Consider the following 23416-nt stretch of genomic DNA (forward strand, 5'->3'; position numbering starts at 1 on the left):
TTAGGTGCTTCTAATGCAGTTTGATACCCTGTAGTCAAATCTGAAAACGAAAATTTTCCATCACCCACAGATATTCTGTAACCTGCGGTTTATATTTTACAATACTATTGTGATCAAATTGAAAGGTGTATTTTTAATTTATACTTCGCCTGTTTTTCGAATGGGTAAATTTTTTTTGTGTAAGTTGGTAGTACTGTTAGTGACATTAGAATTTGAGATACGCGTCGCTTTATGAGGCTCTAAAAGTGATTTCTTCGATTTTTACTATGTCTGAATTTATTGATCAAAGAAGTGCGATAATGCACCATCTCATACTGCATTGATTAATCGTGATCATTTCGCCACATTTTCAACTAATATCGCATTCGTAGCATTTACATGACTATTCCGAGCAGTGGCTAGTACGTCAGGCCCTCACTCCGAGACAAAAAAACTTTACCAGTGAACCCAAAAAGGTATTACTACCACCTTTACATATTAAATTGGGCTTAATGAAGAGTTTTGTCAAGGCAATGGACAGAAATGGAAGAGGGTTCTTGTATCTGAAACAGAAATGTCCAAGAGTCAGTGAAGCAAAAATTAAGGAGGGCATATTTGTGGGTCTGCAAATAAGAGAACTAATGAAAAATAAAACATTTGAGGAAGTGCTCAATGAAACTGAAATACGGGCCTACTTACTGCCTACAAAAAAATGGGTTGCAACATGTCCCTTAAAATTCACTTTCTGGACTCCCAACTGGATTTTTTCCCCGAAAATTTAAGGGCCGTAAGTGAAGAAATTCTTCCACCAAAACATTTCTGCTATGGAGAAACGGTACTAAGGTAAGTGGAGTGCCAATTTGCTTGCCGATTACTGCTGGACATGGTTAAGGGATACTCCAAAAGCAAAATATCGCCGAAAAACATCGACAGTAACATTTTAAGGTACTCTTTGGTTAATATGTATATACATATGTATGTATATTAGGGTGATTCAAAAAAAAAATTTTTTTTTTTCGTTTGGTACTCGGAAAAATAGGTTCCTAGACACCTCTAAGAAAGCCTCTCCAAACATGAGTTTTTAATTATAACGGGTAGGTCCTCCTACAAACAGTTTTCTATTTTTTATTATTATCAGATAGAAAAATTTATATCTCGCTTCCAACTACTTGAAAAAATATCTTGTTCCTTAGATTTTGTAGGAAATTGAATGCTCTACAAAAAAGCTCTCCACGATTTTTTCGTAAACCCAACGTTTAAAAGATATTAACAGTTAAAATTTTATTATTTTTGGGAAAATTTTTATTTCTAATGAATTTTATAACTCAATGAATAAAAATTATTATGAATAATGAAGAGTATATTAGGGTGTTTTTTTTTAACTACGAATATCTCGAGAAGTATTATTGATAGCGATTTTGACCTCGGACCTATTTTGTCACAAATAAAATTTCCTACAAATTTGTCGTGTACATTTTTTATATAGCTCTTGCCATTTACGAGATATATACAAAACAAGAAAAAACGTTAACTTCGGCTGCACCGAGCTAATATACCCTTCACAGATTACATTGGTGCCTTAGAAAATAATTTATACCAAATTTCGTAAATATATCTTGTCAAATGCAAAAGTTTTCCATACCAGCATTTGATCATTCAGTTTGTATGGCAGTTATATGCTATAGTTAACCGATCTGACCAATTTCTTCAGAGATTACATTGTTGGCTTAAAAAATAATCTATACCAAATTTGGTGAAGATACATTGTCAAATGTGAAAGTTTTCCATACAAGAACTTGATTCCGATCATTCAGTTTGTATGACAGCTATATGCTATATTAAGCCGATCTGAACAATTTCTTCAGATATCACATTATTTTTACAAACAATAACTCATACCAAATTTCGTAAAGATACGTTGTCAAAAATGAAAGTTTTCCATAAAAGAACTTGATTCCGATCGTTCAGTTTATATGGCAGTTATATGTTATAGTGGTCCGATATCGGCCGTTCCGACAAATGAGCAGCTTCTTGAAGAGAAAATGACGTAGGCAAAATTCAAAAGGATATCTTAAAAACAGAGGGACTAGTTCGTATATATACAGACGGACGGACGGACGGACAGACAGACAGACGGACATGGCTAAATCGACTCAGCTCAACATACTGATCATTTATATATATACTTTATATGGTCTCCGACGCTTCCTTCTGGGTGTTACAAACTTCGTGACAAACTTAATATACCCTGTTCAGGGTATAAAAATGCGAATTTCGTGGAAAAATCAGGTTTAGAGCCCCTTACTATCTCGCCGGTGTGAGTTTCGACTTTGTCGCAATGGGCACTTTTATAGAGTGTTCAACTCTGAGGAATATGTGTCTAAAGTCAAAGCGATGCCATAAAATGCCTCTGAGCTATGGAAATTTAAAGAAAAAAAATCACGATTGTCGTGTATTTTCAATGGAAAATTTTTACATGCCTTGGTCCAGTCCTTAATGTTAATATTAAATTTAAAATTTTCAGGGAATTTTTTTTAGGGTAATCAAGGAAACTTCATCATGGGACTGAAAAAAATTGATAGTTAAAAAAAACACCCTAATATATGTATATATATGTACATTGATTGTTATATATATATATATCAATAATATATTTATCACTGTTTTTTTTTTAACAAAAATCCTCAAAGCAAAAAAACTATAGACGATAGAAGAAATCTGTAGCTATTTTCTGCATTTATGGCAATCTGTCCTCCGGTAGTAATGACAAACCTTAACTTGTTAACTTGCTTAAAACTTGTATAACTTTCATTTGGCGAAAAAAAAGAATTGTTTTATTTTATCTCCTCTCTCTTTTATTGACAACAGCTGGTACTTCGCAATATATTTAGCTAGAGAGTCTTTATCAAGTCAAAGGACTTAATATATATGAAGTTCGTGGAAATCATAGTTCTAGTATGCGTTATTTCTCCAAAACTGCATTTGTTGAATCTTTATCTAAAGTGGTTGTCTTTTCAACAACTTTTCTTTGGTGATATTGCTACTAATACAGAAGGTGTTGTCTAAAGCTTTGTAATAAGGCTTACAGACAGCTATTTGGAGGGCAAAACTCTAATGCTTTGACTAAATATCATAGTCATTAATAATCGTAGCAGTTCGCCGCACCTCAATGTCTAATATTTTAGATATAAAGTCACAGTTCTACATACACCCTTGACATAGTTTGTACACTCCAATTTCTGGAATGAATAGTTTGTTTAAATGATAACTAGAATAGAGTTTTTACTGTAACATAACGTAATATCAGTTCACTCTTTTGGTGACTTTTAGATCTCCCTAACCTCAAAAACACTCCGAATAGAGTTTGGTAAAGGTTTTTTGGTCATTTTCGTTTATCCGTGATTGTACTATTTAATGTTTCGAAAAGTGACTTCTATTGGCCCCCTCAAAAACAGTCCGAGAAGAAAATATCTATATTTCAGTTACTTATTATGTCTTAAAGTTAAAACAGAACAACCGTGGCTTAAAAATCTTTACTTTTTATTAAGTTTAAATATTTGTAAAAGGACAGTAAATCGTTATTTAAAGGCATAAACCGCTAAATGACTTTACAGGAAATTTTAAATACACATTGCCACACCGACTGGGGGCATTTTATAACAGTTTCTGTTGCACGAAGCGCACAAGAAAAGAAACGGCACAATTACTTTGTTAAAAGATTTGATTTGGATTTTTTAAGTAGCACGCAGGAGTAGAAGGCGACAGAAATAAGCAGAGGTGGGAAGAAGTATTCGTGTCAGCGAAAAAAAAATATAACGGCAACCAAGTATGTATGTTTGTAGGTATATACAGGTACGTGAGTATGTTATGTGTGACGGTGTTTAATGAATAAGTGGGAAACACAGGCAATTTTCCTTAGGCTATACTGTTGTACGCAGTCGCATTCTGTTACTGACCAAAGTATGTATGTGAGTAATACACGTGGCCACATGTGCTTCAATTTATCTATAAATGTATGTACGTATGTGAGGCCGCTTAAGCATTGGTCTAAGATCATCTAGACCGCTCACTTTTAAACCAATTAAGCGTTCAGAGCCACAGCTTGCGGCTTAGTTTTGACATCTTTAGCCAACAGAGCTGCGTTTACTGTTGGAATTCTCTCGTGTTTATTAAAAATCTAAAATGTTTTACTTTTATGATTTATTTTTGTTGATGTTTAAATTACATGAATTTTATTTAGTATTTTTCTTTCTAGTGTATTAGTAACTAGAGGACCCGTCCACGTTTTACTGTTGGTGATACATAGTTAGTACTACTAATATGTACCATCTATATGATTTCCATTATTTAGATTCTGACTATTAGTTAAGAAGATATAGCATTGTTGGTGAACCAACTTGTGTTAGTTTACAAAAAAATGAATCAAAAAGAATTTCGTGCGTTAATAAAGCATTGGTTTTTGGGGGGAAAATACTGTTGAATTTGGGCTGTGCACCAGTGAAATCAACCAACTCCAATCGATACTCAGCCTAGTGGACTGCATATTATGAAATGGTTCTCAAGCGTGGAAAGACAAAAAACTCGACTGGCAAGGTTTTTGAGATGCACTTGGTTATTATTCATGAAATGATTACGACGCAATTTTTAATTTATTGTACTGTGTATTTGGTTGCAGTTCTATTTTATATTATTATTATTTTTCAGGAAGAATTAGTTTGAAATTGTACGCATACGAGTATACTCCATCGTTTTCGTTTAAACATTTTATTGCTCTGTGCAATGGTTCGAAAATATTTCAATATAGCTCAAATTATAATAGACCTTAATATCAACACTCCAATTATTCCGCTAAATTTTTATACTAAATCTCGCGTTTGGTTTGTTATGAATGCATTTGCGTCCTTTGCCCATAATCTGGCAAAGTATCCGCAATACTTTGACGACGAAAATGCCAATGTCATTTTTTGTTGTGATATTAAATATATCTGACGGGTTCGTCCTAAAAAAAACTGCCTAGTTCAGGAGCAAAATCAGTATAACTCATATTATAAGCATGTATGGATATGCAAATTTTTACTTATTTCTTTCTATTTTTGAATTACTAAAATTCTCACATGATTATTACATGAATTTTGAGCAAATTTAGTTTAACGAATTAGGCTTGTGATGCTGGAATTCTAAATGAAGACTGCGTGTCGAAAGTTCCCTATCTTGTATGGACCGCGAATTACATGTACAACGAGAATGTTATAATATATCAAATATCGACATTCCGGACATCAAGCGAAACAGTGATATAACTTTACAGAAGCAAGCTTCACTCGGGGAACCTGCAACGAAGAAAGTGAAATTTTTCCTATCAACCGGAAAAACTATGGCCGTTCTAAGGTCTTCACGAGATATAATCTAGTCTACTATGCTCCATTATTGATCCGATTCGATGCGGAATTTGAAAAATGGCCCAATGCAGCGAAAGAAAAAATACTCTTGCAGTTACTCACCGTCTCACACATCCACCGACGACAAGGCAGAACTGGAGAACGGCCGTTGAAGTTGAGCCCTCTCTGACTCAAATATATTGTGCTATTGAGATTATATGTTGTCGGAAAAGTCGGCAATACTCCCAAATTTTGGTTTTTCAGCAGGCTATCGACATATACATATGTAGAATGAACATTGTAGATAAATTCAGACATAGAAGTTTAAATAGACACATACAGCCATATTCACACATTTAAAACGTGCTTCAAGACTATATACCATATAATCCTTAACAATTTCTCCATTGGCTCATTTATGATTTCAAAATGAGCACCAACAGACCCTCAATGAACGTGCTTTGTTGACTTGAACCCTCTTAGCAGGTTAAAAGCATTCACACCTGACTTTTATTCAGTGTCAGGAGATTCATTTCGGTTACTTCATCTTCGCCTTTGCTTTTAGAGCAAATGAAATTGTAATAATTTACTCATAGTTCATATAATCGCATAAGTAATGATGCTTTAGCACACACAAGTGCTCCCACACACACCACTTACACTTCTAAATGCATTTAATAAGTGTAAATTTGCTTACGTCAGCATCTTTAACGCCTTACAAGAATTATTATTATTATTATCTAACAGTTATGTTAAATTTTTTATTCAACAAAAATATACGTAAAAATATTATAAAAGAAAGTAGGGCACAATGAATTTACATATTAATTTTTCAATAAGTAATTGATAGATCATAATGAATTGATACAATAACCCAGTTCATACTTTGATTATGCGTTGAAAACTCAGTTTATGAATTTTATGGAATTTTCGAGCTTTCGTGCTGGTAATGTCAAACGCAGAAAGAAATGTCAGACAAAAAAATATACTCTATTCTATACTCTTGCTCATATGTCCGAACCAAATATCGGAGAAGTTCGGTATGACTTCAATTTTTACCGTGATCTTTTCGTATACCACACCAATTTACAAAAACTTTTAAGCACATCTGAATTTCTGATGAAACTTTCATCAACACTGGAGGCTAGACTCTATGTTTGATTACCAAGTGGCGGTTATTTTAGCAAAGTCTTATATAGTATGTATTATGATTTAAAAGTTTGCCGCTGTTGAATGGAACAGATGAAAAAGTTTCTTGAAAATGTTTTCTTAATAATGATCGTCGCTAATTTTGTGTTAGACCTTGCATGTTATCTTAATCTAGGAGTAGCTTGAAATCCATACTTAATTGTCTCAGCTAATTGATCTTTTTGAACATAGTGTTAATATTGTGAATTATTATTTTTTTTATTCATGAATTTCGATTTTTAGGAAAGTTAAGCAAAACAAGGAAAAAGGGCTAAATTCGGGTGCAACCTTGCCAGGGAAATACCTTGCCAGGGAAATACCTTAAGGTGCAAAACGTCAACCAGTGAATCAGAATCCAAGCAGTTATATATAATGGGTTGTCAAAAAAGTCTTGCGGTATTTTTATTGATTTTTTTTTTTTATTGAAATTGAAATGAATTTTTGATGACTCATGCCCAGCTCTTGACCGATGCTACGGCTGCTACTATGCCGGTCTCTTTCGACCAATTCAGCGTTTTTATCGCAATTTTCGACGACAGGTCTTCCGGAGCGTGGCGTATCTTCGACCACCTCTACACCAGAACGGAAACGTTGAAACCATCGTTGTGCGGTGGAAATGGAAACTGTATCGAGTCCATAAACTGCACAAATTTTATTGGCGGCTTGAGATGTATTTTTGCCTTTATCGTAGTAGTACTGTAAAATATGCCGTATTTTCTCTTTATTTTGCTCCATGTTTGCGACGCTATAACTCACGAACGACTTAAAAGAAACGACAATCAATCAAACACGTAACGTGTTAGCGCGTGAAATGGGCTTTCCAAAAAGGTACAGCATGACCCGATGCGACGAATAAAACTAGAACTACGCGCTTTCAGCGCCAACTAGCGAAAATACCGCAAGACTTTTTTGACAACCTATTATATATGTACATATATAGTATATATACATAACTTATACACTAACCGACATATTCGCCATAAAACTTGCTGGAATAATGAACAACTTTTTAAGTAGTATATGGGAGTTGGGGGTAGTATCGACCCGATTTTATCTATTTAATAAGGTAACTCACATAGCACTACCAATCATATGGAGTAAAGTCAGCCGAATGTTCGAAAATTTGCTATTAGTTATATGGGTGCTAGGTCAAGTTTTCACCCAATTTTATCTATTTTAGGCACGAAGCTACACTGTTATTAGTGAAACACGCTCTCTCATTTTCATTGAGATAACTCACATGGAATTCAAAAATCTGTGTATTAGGTATATGGGAGCTAAGTATTTAGCCGGTTCAACCCATTTTTGTTGTACAAACATAACATTGTCAGGAAAGGGCTACCCTAAATTTCAATTAAATATCTCCCACATTGACCGAAATTTGCAGCAAAATGTCAACTTCTGAGGCCCAAATTTTCGATACCTAGTGGCATGAACATTTTTTGTTGGATTAAGACAATATATGGTCCTAAGGTGGCATACGCTAAAGGCATTTTTCTAAGTTTTATCCGCATATATTTATTGCTTCCTGATTTGTACACTGGAAGGGAAAGGCTCAGATGGAATTTAAAATTATGTTATATGGGAAGCAGGTGTGGTTGCAGTCCGATTTCGTCCATTTTGGTATTTACCTATACATAATTGGCGGTGCCACGCCCAACATCAAATTTTTACTCTGGCTCGGATACTTTCATACCATCGCGGGGCTAAAATTTATTGTCTCTGGCGTATTTAGTTATCGATTTATAGCGCTTTTAGTAGTTTTTAACAATACCGTTATATTGGGAGTGGGCGGGGTTATCGTCCGATTTCATCCAATTTCACACTGTCGGTAAGAGTTCCTAAGTAGAAGAATTGTCCTAGCTATAGAGGTTTAGGAGATATATACATTAAACCTGCTGATTTGCAATAATCCGACTAAAGTGATATGTAAGCAAACGATTTTTCATGTATTCCATTGTTCTTTATACCCTGAATAGGGTATCTTAAGTTTGTCACGATGTTTGTAACACCCAGAAAGAAGCGTCGGAGATCCTATAAAGTATATATATATATGATCAGTATGTTGAGCTGAGTTGATTTAACCATGTCCGTCTGTCTGTCTGTCCGTCCGTCCGTCCGTCTGTATATATACGAACTAGTCCCTCAGTTTTTAAGATATCCTTTTGAAATTTTGCAAACGTCATTTTCTCTTGAATAAGCTGCTCATTTGTCAGAACGGCCGATATCGGACCACTATAACATATAGCTGCCATATAAACTGAACGATCGGAATCAAGTTCTTGTATGGAAAAGTTTCACATTTGACAATGTATCTTCACTATTCTTATTCACGGATTCTACTCGCGAATCGATTTTTCTCGTAAAATAATCGATTTTTGGAATGTCATGAATCGATTCTCAATCGACTTCGACTACTGAAAATCGATTTACGAGAAAACTCGATTTTTGGTCGGAATCGATTTTTTATTTCGAAAGTTTTCTAAGTTGAAAAAAAGGTTGCATCAAAACAATGTAATCTTCCAAATTTGCTATAAATTATTTTCTAAGGCAACAATGTAATCTCCGAAAAAATTGTTCAGATCGGATTACTATAGCATATATGTAGCTTCCATACAAACTGAACACATAGTTACTAAAAGAAATGCAGCTGTGAAGGGTGTATTAGCTTCAGTGCAGCCGAAGTTAACGTTTTTTCTTGTTTTAAATTGTGTTTCAATTAAAAGTAATGTTAATATACATAGAAACCAATACATGCAGACATTTGTTGCACATCAAAGAAAAACAATTCTAAGTTACAACTCATGATTTATTTTAAGAAGAAAATATATTTGCTCGCAGTTAGATATGTATGTATGCAAATATATGCTTGTTTACTTGGTAATCGGTGGGCATTTAAATACAACTGTTTTACCGCTAATGTGCAGCTGGAATTATTTAATAGCTGCTGGTTAAAAATGCGGTTTGAAAGCGATATTAAGCCACCCACAATGAGTTTTTATTTATTTGTAAACTTGCCAGGCGTTCCAGTGATATTCCAAAATATAATTGCTATTTAATTAGTTCTGGTTTATATGCTGCCATTTATTTTAATATTTTTAACTGTCGATTATTTAAACCATGCGATTATTTCAGTAACCATAATTATTTGTTTTGTTGTTCATTAAAATGATTAAAAGTACTCACACATAATATAGACATGTATCTTATTAAAAATTATGAACTAGAATGTAATAAACCATTATTATGCCGGAATCATAAGAATTCGGAAGTACAGTTGTAAAGCAATTTTGAAAATCTAATTACTGGGTGATCTCCTTACCATTGAATAAGCTCAGCGCATTCGGATGTAAAGTATTGCATTTTTGACCATTTTTTGGAGTGGTCTTTTATTAAGCCGAGCTGCACAGAAACTAAAATACTCTTCACATAATAAGCAGATCTTTATCTTGATTGTGATTGGACACTATGCTTTAGTGGTTCTGAGTGAACAATATGTTCGCAGATTATATAGGTTTGCTTTGGAAAATGATCTGTGTCTAGTTTCGTGAACATATGTGTGTATGTTTCTTGTCAAATAAAAAAAGGAATTGTTTTTTTGAAAGCTGTTACTTGATTTATACTAGGTGTGTGTAAATTTGTTACGATAATAATCGGCCAATGTTCTGTCCATATAGTCGCCGATTAGAGTCAGTAATTCGAGTTACAATGGATCACATCTTAAGAGTCTCCGTCCAGTGCGCGCTGATAGTATCTTTGACTGCTGCTTTGAAATAGAGTATTCAAGAAGACCCTTGTGAATCCATTAGCTATCGCGCGCAACAAATGGACCTGTGCCCATCACTTTATCAAAGGCTTTGACGAAGTATATTGGGAGTGAACGTACAAAATCCAGCTTGTGTAAGAATTGAAGCCGAACGACCATCAAGCGAATAGCGCTTGGTATTTATTTGAGCCAGCCGCGGCGCTCACTTGCCCGAAATCATTTTTAAAACATATTTGCAAACCTTTTACTTTTTAATAATCTTAAATTCTTATCGATAACATTCAATTATATGCCTTTTATATTATTTCAAAAGCCTAGCTTAAGGCATCCACCCACAGAATCGTAAGCAGAGTAAATAAATTTAAATTACTAAGCGATAATTTTAAAAGTGAAAACATTTCTCTTTTTTGTACATCAGCCTTAAGGGACGTCTCAGCTTGAAATTTTTTGAAAAATCGATTTTTTTTTCATTATTGGATACACTGTAATAAACATTCTCTCAATTTTTGAAATCGAAATTTTTGGAAATGAAATCTTTAAACGCATATTTCTCAGAATAGTGTTTTTCAAAACATTTTCCACTCTCAAAGGAAGAGTATATGCTTCCAATTTGGAGAAAACATTTTAACATAATTTTCTATCGCAATATGGAAGCTTTTAGTTTTTTGAAATCTTCCTATTTTTTCTACGATAAACGGGCTAAATGCGATACTTTTTGTTCAAACCACTGCCATTTTGTCAATTTTGAAATGTACTTATTTATAAAAAAACGGAACAATTAGTTAATTAATTTCAACATTAAAAAAATCGCGAAAACCAGTGATTTTTCGGAGGGTTTTCTTGAGACGATCCCTTAAACAGGAATTCTAGTCAAGGATTTTTTTCTCATATTTGGAATTCAAATTATTCTAAAGTTACAGCATTTTTTAGTATTTTTTTAATTAAAAATTTTGTTTAACTAATTTTTACTATTTGTTAAGCTTCATATATTTTAAATAATTGCCAAAAAATGATAACAAGGGGCACAGCTGGTGGTAAAGTTTGAAAAGAAAGTTTCTCACTGTTTCATATTTCGATAGTCTTGAAAAGTACCATACTACAATTTTATATGAATATTTGAAACAAAACTTTACAACCTTTCAATTTTTTACTGCATGCTTTGTATATAATTCTACATACAATGACATATCGGTTTTTTATATGATCAGCAATCGAATTTTGGCAGGCCAAAAACTCCAAAATTTGGGGTATATTTTTATAGATTTCGTCCAAGGAGAAGGCCGTAATCACTGCAGCAGTTTTGCTTTTTATTGCTTAAAAAATATATAATCTTCTTTATTGTTTTATAAGTTTTTAAGGTGAAATTTTTCCTATATTTTTAGTCGAATACCATATTTTCAGTTTCATTGAATAATAATAAGTATTTTATAACAAAGAGAAACGATATTAGACCTACTTTTTTATTAAACATTTCCTAAAAACACAATCGTTTTTAATTAAACTGCTGTTGAACCGAAAAAAAGACAGAAATTAAACAAGTAAAGAAGGTCCAAAATCGGGTGCAACCGAACATTTTATACTCGTGCAACTTGCAATAATCAAAGCCAGGGAAATACATACATTAAGGTGTAAAACCAATCATATAAAGTAAAGTCAACCGGATGTTCGAAAATCCTGTTATTAGTTACACGGGGCTAGCCCACATTGTCACTCAAATTTACCCATTTTTGGCACAGAGATACACTGTTATGAGTAGAACACGCTCTTTTATTTTCATTGGGATAACTCAAATATTGACCAATATATGCGGTACAAAGTCGAAAGTTGGAAAATATTTATATTAAGTATATGGGGGTTGAGGAAAGCATTGGTGGCACACAATAAAGACAATATTCATGCAAAGTTTTATGCAGTTATATTAACTGCTTCTTGATTTATGTATTGGAAACTGAACGAATCAACTGGTATTTAAAATTATGCTACATGGGGAGTAGCCGTGGTTGTTGTCCATTCGTCCATTTTCACAATGTGACATAAGAATGTAAGAAAAATGCCACATACTAAATTTTGTTGAAATCGGTTGGTCGGGTTCCTAGATATGGGCTCTTATAAAACCTACTCATACCATCTCGTAGGTAAAATTTAATGTCTCTGACGTATTTAGTTATTGATTTATTGCGCTTTCAGTAGTTTTTAACAGTATCGTTATATGGGGAGTGAGCGGGATATTCCGATTTCATCCATTTTTCACACTGTCGGTAGAGGTTCTTATAAGATTTGTACTCAGCAAATTTTTTTATTGTAGCTTAAGTCGTTTAGGAGATATATATAGTAAACTTGTTAGAGGACGGGGCCACGCTCCTGGTGTCCCTTGTTACTGCAATCCTTTGTACTAAATGACAGTTTTCTCTATTAATTTATTGCTTAGTTACGGCACTTTATATGTTTTCGGTTAATAGCGATTTGTGGGCGAGGCAGTGTTCCGATTACGCCCATCTACGAACTCGAACTTTTCTTTGTTCTAAGGAACCCACATCGCCATATATCAGTTTTTACTCAAGTAACAATTGCACGGACGGACGGACGGACAGTCAGACAGCCAACCGGATTTCAACTTTTCTCGTCATCCTTATCATTTATATATAGATAACCCTATATCTATCTGGCTTAGTTTTAGGTGATACGTACAACCGTTAGGTGAACAAAACAATAACAAACTATTACAGGTTGCAAGAGTATAACAATTTGTTTAAATAGTTTTTTTTAAGTTTCTCACTATTTCACTGACAAGAAATCGGTATTAGGGGGCAAAGCTAGTGTGAAAGTATGAAAAAAGTCCTAATTTTTGCATATTCCGATAGTCCATAAAAATAGCATAATAAAACTTTATGCGAATTTATTCGTTTTGAAGTTACAGCCTTCCAAAGTATAGCCTCTCAGTTCAATCAGCTCTAACAGTTTATCTTTGAACACGTTTTCTCGAAACAAGGTTTTTCGAATTTGTTGCAGTGATAACTTGAAGACAAATGAGCCGATCATCCTGAATTTTTTTCTGCCTGCTCCGTATATAGTAATTCTAAAACTCCAAAATTTCGAGTAAATTTTTTTAGATTTCGCCGTTTTTAGCGCTGACGATCTATATAGCTCAAAAAAATTTTTTTTTTCCAAAAAGGTATTTCTTAAAAAATGTATTTATACCCGGAAAATTTCAAAACAAAGCAGTGTTTCTTTTAATCCCAAAAATTGACTTTTTATTCACTTTTTTATCACACTGGTCCTTTAAAATAAAATTAAATTTTTTCTGTCGTCAAAAATGACGGAAGTCCTCTTCCTTAAACTAAGTTCAGCGAGATAGTTTAAAAAAATATAAAGAAGCTAATCACAGAGTTAATTGTTATATTTTTCTATTTATATGATTTTAAATTGTTTCAAAAGTTTTAAAGGTAAAATTTTTTCTTTATAGGCTGTCTTTTTTTTTTGGTTTTGAATAAAAAAATTGGTAGTCGAAAAAGTATTTTCGTATTTTATCAATAGATGTTTCAGTCGTACGAGTATATCTTAATTGCTACCAATCACATTGTGTCACACTAGTTGGTAACAGTTGTTCAAAAATGAGTAAAAATAATGAATAAATCCGCTATATTTTGAAATTTTTTCATAAAAAAGGGAAGAATACCACGCAAGCCGTGAGATCTGTGAAGTTTACGGCGACGATGCTGTATCAGTTCGTGCAGCACAACAATGGTTCGCTCGCTTCCGCTCTGGAAATTTTGATGTGAAAGATGCTCTTCGCTCTGGTCGACCTATCGTTGAAAAAGTCGATGAAATTATGGAAAAGATTGACCAGGACCGTCACATAAGCAGCCATGACATTGCTAAGGAACTTAACATTCATCATCAAACGGTTTTGAACCACATGAAATGTCTGTGAAAAATTTAATTGACTAAATTATCATCTGCGATTCATTGCTGAAACAAAATGAAATCGAACCATTTCTGAAGCGTATAGTAACAGGAGATAAAAAGTGAATCAAATACGATAATAATGGGCGAAGAAGATCATGGTCCAAGCGTGGGCATGAGCTTCAACAAATTGTCGCAAAGCCAGGATCGACGCCTCGAAATGTTTCATCCACTATGAGCTGTTTCAGCCTGGTTGAACGATTGATTCTGCATTTTACTGTCAACAAATGATGAGATTGAAGCAAACAATCGAAAAAAAACGGCCAGAACTGATCAACATAAAGGGCTTCGACTTCCATCAGGACAACATATACCACACACATTTTTGTTGGCTCGGCAAAAACTGGGAGAGCTTGGCTGGGATGTTTTGATGCATCTACCAAATAGCTTTGACCTTGCACCGTCGGACTATCATTTGTTTCGATCAATGCATAACTCCCTTAATGGAGAAAAGTTGGCTCTAAGAGAAGCCTGTGAAAATTACTTGTCGCAGTTTTTCGCTGAGAAACCAGAAAAGTTTTACACTGATGGAATAATGTCTCCATCGCAAAAATGGCAAGAGGGGTCTACCAAAATGATACATATTTGGTTCATTAAAATTTATTATACATATAAAAAAATTGGTTGAAGTTTGATTAGAAATATATAAAAAAATACCAAAATTAATCCTTATTAAACATTTATTAAAATTAAATAAAATAAAACCTTGTAAATTTTGAAATGCCCAAATCAACTAAAAACTCTTGAGCACGTACCTGAGAATAAATTGCGACAGTTTTCAAGAATTTTTTGAAAGTTTTATTGTGCGCACTTAAAATATATTAAAAAGTTCAGTTTTGAATTCTTCACAGTTTTGACTTTACTCAAATTATTAACCTTTCTAATTTGCACATACACAAACTACAGTAATTTGATTATCGCACTTTAAAGCAAAATTCAAATTCAAAAATCACGACTCTCAAAACCGTGTGACTGACTTTTTAACTGTGCTGCTTGTTCTTTTGCCACAATAGCTTTTATTTAAAATTTTGTATCCGCCCGCTTTTTTGGCAGCGCTAATATGAACACGCTGACGAGTATGCAACAACTGAATGCCAGATCAAACGGAACAGGATGTTAAATATCTGCGGCGAATGAGGCAAATCAGCGAGCCACACAGAGCGCCAACGACAGCGATGGCGGCCGCGGTAGCCGAGCTGGCAACGAAGACGCGTCGAATGCACTGAATGCGTGGATTGTGCGACTTGTGAGTGGTGGCCAAATGGTGGTAATGCGTTGCTGTTGTTGTGTTTGTGTATGCGCGCGTTCGCCGCTAGACGGTCGCGTTGGCGCGCACAAACGCGAATGGACACCGATGAATCGGCGTTTAAAGAGACAACGACGGATGTACGAATAGTGATACGATAGATATGCCGATGTGTGTACATATATATATATGTACGTATGGAATAACGTACAGAAGTTACAACAACACCATATTTAATATACTGCGCCATTGTAATGACTTCTTTAACTGCGGTGCAGCTGTTTTATGGGGCCATTTGTTGGTATTGTTGTTGTAGCATCAACAATTGGCTTCATGTGGCATAAAACCCTGCATTAAACAAACCACTAACGCCTAAAACCATGCAACATTGTCTGCAACTTTCGCATGCTAGGTATCTAGCGTTTACATTCGATGCTCAAAAGTGTGTGTATGCGTGCATACGTCGCTGTTGGCACCTGTTGAAAGGACATTGCATATAAAAAAGTAAAAGTTACAACGAATTGGTAGTTGCCGATGGAGTCTGAGTTACTACATATTTCAAACTGTTAAATGACAATGTTTAGTTGTTGCTTTGTGCTTTTGAAACTATGAATGAATTTCCACGAGCATGCGCGATAGCATTCAATGCCTACATAGTATTGTGGGATATTAGATATTTGAGATTTAAAATAAAAAAATAATATTTATATTCGAATAAGTGTTCTTAACTCTAAGCTTTTTCTATACATATACATATGCTACACATATGTTTATGTATTAGGTTTTAAGGGAAACACCCAGTGCGAAATTAAAAAAATATATTCATATTTCGTTTTTCCATATTTTAAATTTCCTGCAGCTTCTATACATAGTTCTCCATACAATGGCCTACCAGTTTTTCGATCTCAACAAAAATCAAATTTCGGCAGACCAAAAACGACCAAAATTTTGAGCAAAATTTCTCTTTTTAAGAATAGTATGGACAAAGTCTTCTAGTAGGGAATGATGTTTTAGGTTTCATTAGTGGGGAAGGCTGGAATCCCACCAGCAGTGAAGGGATATTGCGGTAAATATTTAATTTTTCGTAGCAAAACTTTCCTGTATAGTCTTGAATTATATAATTAAGTATTATAAGTATACGTAGGTTGTCTTATATATTTCGGGAACCTTAGTGTTGGAATCTGACAACTCATAACTTTTTAGTAAAGTTTGATCTCTTGTGCTGTTCACAGTAACTTAAAATATTCATCTCGGCCAAAAAATGGAATGAAATCGCAAGCATTTTAGCGTGATTATTTTTCACAATTCAGCAACAGTACATCGATGAACTTAATTTAATTTTGTAGTTGAAGCTCCATCAAGAACCCGAGTTTATCGATAATATCGTGAATTCAATCGAGGTTGTAGATCAAATTTCGTAAAGGTTGTCCAAAATTAGTGGATGATGTTTTTCGCAAAATAATATTGCAAGATCGTCATGTGACTTATCGTGAGTATGAACGTTTTACAGCAAAAAAATTTGTTCCCGTTGGATGACACACAATTTGTCGGTCGCTCAAAAAAGATTGAGATAAATGTTAAAAAATACGACAGCGGTTCTTCGAAACACGTCTATGACAGCGTGACAGCGGCAAAATCGTGATTTTACACATACATATGAGCTCGAAAGTAAACAGCAAGCGACTGTATAGGTGTTTCCAGATAAGCCGAATCCAACATAAATTGTTCGCGCACGAAGCACTTCCAAGCAAACGCTTACGCGTTTTTTTGGCAAAAACTAGATTTGCCGCAACCATACCACTGGAACAGCGTAGAACAGTAAATTCTGAGTGGTTCGCAATCATTTTTTTGCTAGTAGTCTTTCAAAAGATCAGATAAACTAACCAAAGACAAATCACTCTTCACCGCGACATTGAAAAATCTCACACATCGACTGAAACAAATACATTTTTGAGTACTCAAAACATCGATTTGATGAGATATCCTCAGCATCTTTTTATTCCAGTACGAAAAATAATAAACTTGGAGGTTAACATATTTATTTGCTTCAAAGAGTCTTATACCTTTTCATTGTTGCCTAATATCTTTTCAACAAGTATTTTCTCGGGGTCTGAAAACAAGAAAATAGTCATTGACAGTCAGATTCGCAGACTGTGGACTCCCTTGAATTTCATTAATGGTCCAACACGATCTTTTCATATCTTTACAGTGTTAGCTACCGCGATTAACTTCATTTTAAGGTCATCCAAAATCAATATGTGAAGTGTTTTAAATATTAATCTGTAACAGAAATCTTTTGGTCGGCCAATGAGTTCATCGCCTTTTAATTACAAATTTACTAAACTACTATATGTTAAGATTATATATATAATACATCGCGCAAATTCTTAAATACATATATTAAATATATTACCAGGTAAAATTCATTGACACTTACTGAGTTTATCGGTAAACACTTGATTAAAAAGTTTAGTATCCTCAATATAAAGCCTCTATATACATATATGTAAATGATCAGGATGATGAGAAAAGTTAAAATTCAGGTGAAAGTTGAAAGTGGGTTAAATCAGAGTGAATCCTTTCATATCAATATTATCTCTGCGCCACCATATACTTAATACTTAATATAAAGATTTTCGAACTTCAGGATGACTTTGTACCGCATATATCGGCCAATTTGCGAGTTATCGCAATGAAAATTACATGTTTTACTCAAAACAATAAATATTTGTGTGCGAAATAGATAGAATTGGGCATAAATTTGACTTAGCCCCCATATATCTATTACCAGGATTTTCGAACATCCGGCTGACTTTGCTCCCATAAAATACATATAACGATTTTCATTCTTTAGTGTATGAGTTATATATAGTGTATGTTTATTTAAATTGCTTGGATTCTGATCATCTGGTTGACATTTTGGACCTTAAGGTATTTCCTTTCTTTGATTGTTGCAAGTTGTAGGAGTATAAAATGTTCGGTTGCTCTCGAACTTAGCCTTTCTTATTTGTTATAAATATAATTTAGTCTACTCAAAATAAAAATAGTAATAGTTAATGCCCACTAACACTCTCAAAAGGGCTTTTAGCAACCGTGTAAGTGTCCGCAGCATCAGCTGAAATAATACGAAAATCCAACAAAAACAAAATAGAAATGACGCTGGCAACTTTTTAAAGCTGCTAACCAGCCAGCTAACTCTTCACTCATTTACATAGCACATTAACATTTGCGTCACTACATATGTTATATTTATGCATATATGCATATTTACATATGTTTGAGTATGTACGTATGTGTCCATGTTTTAATATAGAAATTATATATGTGGACTGTAGGCTCGCAGACTTGCCAGATTGTTGGCTGCATAGCGTTGAGTTAAGCCAAACTGGCTAAAGCAACAACACAAAGTCGCTTTCTACAGGATCTAAAGCTTGGACTCAAGCACGCTAGCTGCCAGCAAGGCCAACACTCCACTCATAGAGATAGAATAATGAATATTTCATGCGATTTCTACGAGTACGAAACCGTTTGATTGCCTTGTGTTAGCAAGTTACATCCAAACGCACTTACTTACAGACAAATGCGATATGCAAAATACAAAAAAATTTATTTTTTACTACATCCCTTTTACTTTTTGTTTTTGGCTTTTGTTCTTTTCTCTTCTGATCAAAGTTGGCAAAGTTCACATTTCATTGGTTGCACGACTCGCTCAACTCGCAAGGAAGTAACGGCGTTTCTATGAGTTGTATATGTATTGTGTGTGTGTGTGCGTGTATGCACCTGCGCGGAAATTTTCGATTTTGCCTACAAACTTTGCTATCGTTTGGTACAAACATTTACATGCGTGCACTTTTAAATAACTCTGTATGAAGCTTTTTATAGACTGGGAAACGTAGGAGGATACAAGTTGGAGTATTATACACATATACATACAGATATTTCACAACTCGACTGTTAAAACTATTTAAATAAGGCTCACATAAATATATACTAGTTCCATTGTTCTATAGTTAGAAATATCAATTCGGAAAAAAGCTTTCTAAAACCAAATATCGGTTTTTATCGATAACGAAAATTGTAATTGTAAAGTATTGGTACTCACTAAATAAAGTAATTAGGGAATGTAATATATAGTTTTGTTAAAAAAATTTAAGTTTTCTGGATTTTTTATCAACGTCGAATAATACGATTTGTGGTACTACATGAGTTATAATCGCAAATATTAAACTCTGAAGATATTGCTAAAGTATCTCGATTGTTACGGATAATAAAATGTAAAAAAGAAAACTGTAATGATGTAGAAAATTTAAAAATATTTATATGTATGTTTGTATATCGATTATTTCTTTCAGCAAAGGAAGAAAATTTTAAAATAACATTTTTTGTTGGTTTAAAAGTCAAAACATTGGTAAATAAAAGGTCAAACGTACAAATCTCTTTTTTGAGAATAAAGAAATAGTTTTAGAAAAGTTAACAACAACAAAAATCGGCAAAATATTATCGGTAAAAGGTATCAATGTTTTGTTTATATTTGTATCACTAAAGAAGTTAATTTTAAACAGCACTTAGTTTTAGTACAAAATTTACAAAATATCGGAACTGGGAGGAATTTAAGTTTTTACAATGAAGAGATTAGGCCTGCGAAACAACACAGTTCTAGAGAATTATATAAAAACGTCTCCTCAAACATGGAAGTAGCCAGACTGCACAGGGTTTTGGTCAGAGATAAAACTGGCACAGTGTTAGCTATCAGGAGATCTGATGGGTCCTATACGACCAGCCCAGAAGAAAAAGGAATGCACTATTGCTTGCACACTTCCCGGAGACAGTTTGTAACGACCAAATTTGTACTTCTGCAACAGGGAAGGTAAATCTAACTGCCCCACTTTGTTCGGCTGATGAGAGATAGCCTAGCGATGTCATATATCCCTGAACCCTGGTGAATCTTTAGAATTAAATATAAATAAAGACTATTTACTTGTCAGAATCGTTTAAGCCAGTTAGTTACACTTTCTTTCTACTAAAATGCGTGGAAAATAGTATAGAACATGATGTAAGGTCGAAAGCGCTGAAGACCGAACCCTTATTTGCGCATCTGCACGCGACCGAGGAAATCAAAATCTCAGACATCGAAGATGCTTTTGACAATGCGTCTCACGCAAGTGTAACAAAAGCACGTCAGAAAAGAAATGTGATAGAACCAGTGGTTAGAAGCCGTACTGCGCACTAGGATAACTGAGATCATTATAGAGGATACTAAGATTCGTCTCGAAATGACAACACGTTGCCCGCAGAGTGGAGTATTGCCTTCTAATTATGTAGCACTGAGCACTGTGGGTGAGCTTCATAAGCTGCTAATCAATAATTGGATCCGTTGTCATGGGGATCAGTTCGGGCAAAGGAATGTTGGAGTATGTTTGGAGTGAATATCAACCCGCCGTAAACGACTATTTTCACGTTTACCAAAAGAAGGTTTTTGTGGGCACTTAATACTTTAACTTTTGGCGGCAGACTTTGATATGATAGTCGCTTGGCAAGTAAATACTGGGATGAAATAACGGCTCTCTCCCAGCGGCAGCAATACCGAAAGGGCAAACTGCACAAAGAAGTTTAAAGTTACCCTCGGCAGTACGGCTGACGAATGAAGTAACTCCATGCTTGACCTTCTACTAAGCGATAGCATTATTAAAGTATGTGCACGAAAAAAATTGGTTGAATGTATAACGTTATAAAACTTATGTTTATTATTCAATTTCAGAAATATCTATACAAGTTATAGTTTATGTATAGATTTGTACGAATTCAAGATATAATATTCAAGATATTTTTTATAAGCGGATAATCGTAATTTATACAAAACATCCTTCATAAGCGCTTGCACACAATCCTTATTGAAGTCCTTAGTGACGTTTCGCCACTTATTCCTAAATTGCCTCTCATTTTTAAAGGTATGTTGCGTCTTTTACAAGGGCCCAATAAGTCTCAATCGGCCTGAGCACTGGGCAATTCGGAGGGTTCACCTCTTTGGAAACAACAATCACTCTATTGTCTCGGTACCACTTTAAAGCGGTTTTTCCGTAATAACATGTCGCAAGATTAGGCCAAAAGAGTACTGGAAGCTTAATTAAAGGCAAAAGACATTTTCGTAAGCACTCATTAACATAAACTTCTTGATTTATTGTTCCATATCCTATAAAAGGTGCACTTTTAAGGCCACACTGGCAAATGGCCTGCCATACTAAATATTTTTTTGGGAATTTGTCAAGTTTTTTATTTTTAAATTTATCAGAAATACTTCACCTTTGGTTTGTTGTGTAAAATTGTTGCCCTCGAATTTGTTTAAAGTCCGCTTCTACATAGGATTCATCGTCCATTACAACGCAGTTAATCTTAGGCATGAACTTTTTATATAGTTGTCGAGCACTTCGTTTTGCCAAAACATGTTGGTTATCATTGCGCTTTGGTGCTGCATTCACTTTGAAGGAACGTAATCCATTTCGTTTGCGTACTTTCTGTACATATGAAGGTGACATTTGCACTTTTTTGTCGACATCTCGTACTGAAAGTTCAGGAGTTCGTTTCAAATAGGTCAACACTTTATTTGCTATAAGTGGAGATTCAAATCCTTGTTTTCTACCACTACCGGCCTATCTATTCAATGATAAGGAGTCACTGTATCTCTTAAGTACGAAAGATACCGAAAATTTTGCAATTTTTAATTTTTTGGCGATGTCGCTGTGAGACATGCCTGGATTTTCCAGCTTTTTGCGCAAAACCGATTTGCGAACGTGTATATTCATTGCTAACAAATTTTATACTAACCATATTTTTATAAAAAAAATAATGCAGTTATGTAAATAATGTACATAGTAAACGTTGCGTGTAAATTTGAATTTTGATTTTACCGTTAGAAATTTCTAAGCTGTGCGTATTTCTATGTGACAAGTTTTTTTCGTGCTCGACTTGAAAACATCGAAAAGCAGATGAAAGTGTCTATTGACCGCGTATCAAAATGTCCATACCTTTGGAACTTATTTCGAGCATTTTCCAGCAGTTCTCAGCTTTTTAGATTAATCTCTAACTCAACTATCACAATGAGATTATTGTCATACTCAGCAATCGTTGTACTTAAAGCAATTTCATCTTAAGACATTACATCGCTATTGGGCAGGAGTGCATTGAACGGATGAATAGCCATCAAATGCACCTCACGTGGATACCAGATCACAGGCGGGTGCAGGGAATGAACTTACCGATGAGCTTGTGCGTTCTGCAACTGCTTCCAGGATGGAGGGAACGAAACCCTGTAAAGCGGTTGGTTTCATGCCATAAAGGAGCTGCTACGCAAATCGGAGAGAGTAAATAGATAAAAGTATTGGCATCAGCTCACAGTCATGCTTCAGGCAAAGTGGATAATGAGTAGTTACAACCACACTAAATTTAAATGTGTAAACCACCTCCCTTGAAATAAATAATTTCTGCGCTATATATATATATGTCTATAAGTGAAATTACTCCCATGTATATGATTTGCTTTAACGAGCAAATCAATAAGCAAAATAAAAGGGTAATAAAAATAATAATAAAATATTAATTAAATATATTGGTTTGCTGACAAAGCGTTAGAAGGCAAAATTAAATATGAAATCAGAACAAAACGAAAAATTCATTAAACATTGTGGCGAGACTAGCGTCGCAACTGACAGAAAGTGCGGCAGCAGAGGCACATGTTTGCACGTACGCACACACTCTCCCAATCATAAATGGTAATATTTCGCAATTTTACAAGAGCAGGAAGGAAGTGTAAGTACCGATAAGGCGACTCAATGTTACAAATGACAAGCGCATAGCTTTATCTGCACAAATACACACATCCATGCGTATATGAGCATCATA

At 34.4% G+C, this 23416-nt stretch overlaps 1 protein-coding gene across 2 annotated transcripts in view; it reads right to left on the reverse strand.

Annotated features, from left to right (window-relative positions):
- Positions 1-15477, reverse strand: part of LOC126767956 (tachykinins) — a 56115-nt gene extending 40638 nt beyond the window's left edge. The window contains exon 1 of one of the 2 annotated variants that reach the window (XM_050485788.1): positions 15030-15477. The gene's annotated coding sequence lies outside the window, so the exon portion shown is untranslated. The remainder of the gene's footprint in view (positions 1-15029) is intronic. The other variant, XM_050485787.1, reaches the window with a different exon arrangement.
- Positions 15478-23416: the final 7939 nt, after the last annotated feature.

The sequence above is a fragment of the Bactrocera neohumeralis genome, chromosome 2 (genome assembly GCF_024586455.1).
Source record: "Bactrocera neohumeralis isolate Rockhampton chromosome 2, APGP_CSIRO_Bneo_wtdbg2-racon-allhic-juicebox.fasta_v2, whole genome shotgun sequence".
Lineage (NCBI taxonomy): Eukaryota > Metazoa > Arthropoda > Insecta > Diptera > Tephritidae > Bactrocera > Bactrocera neohumeralis.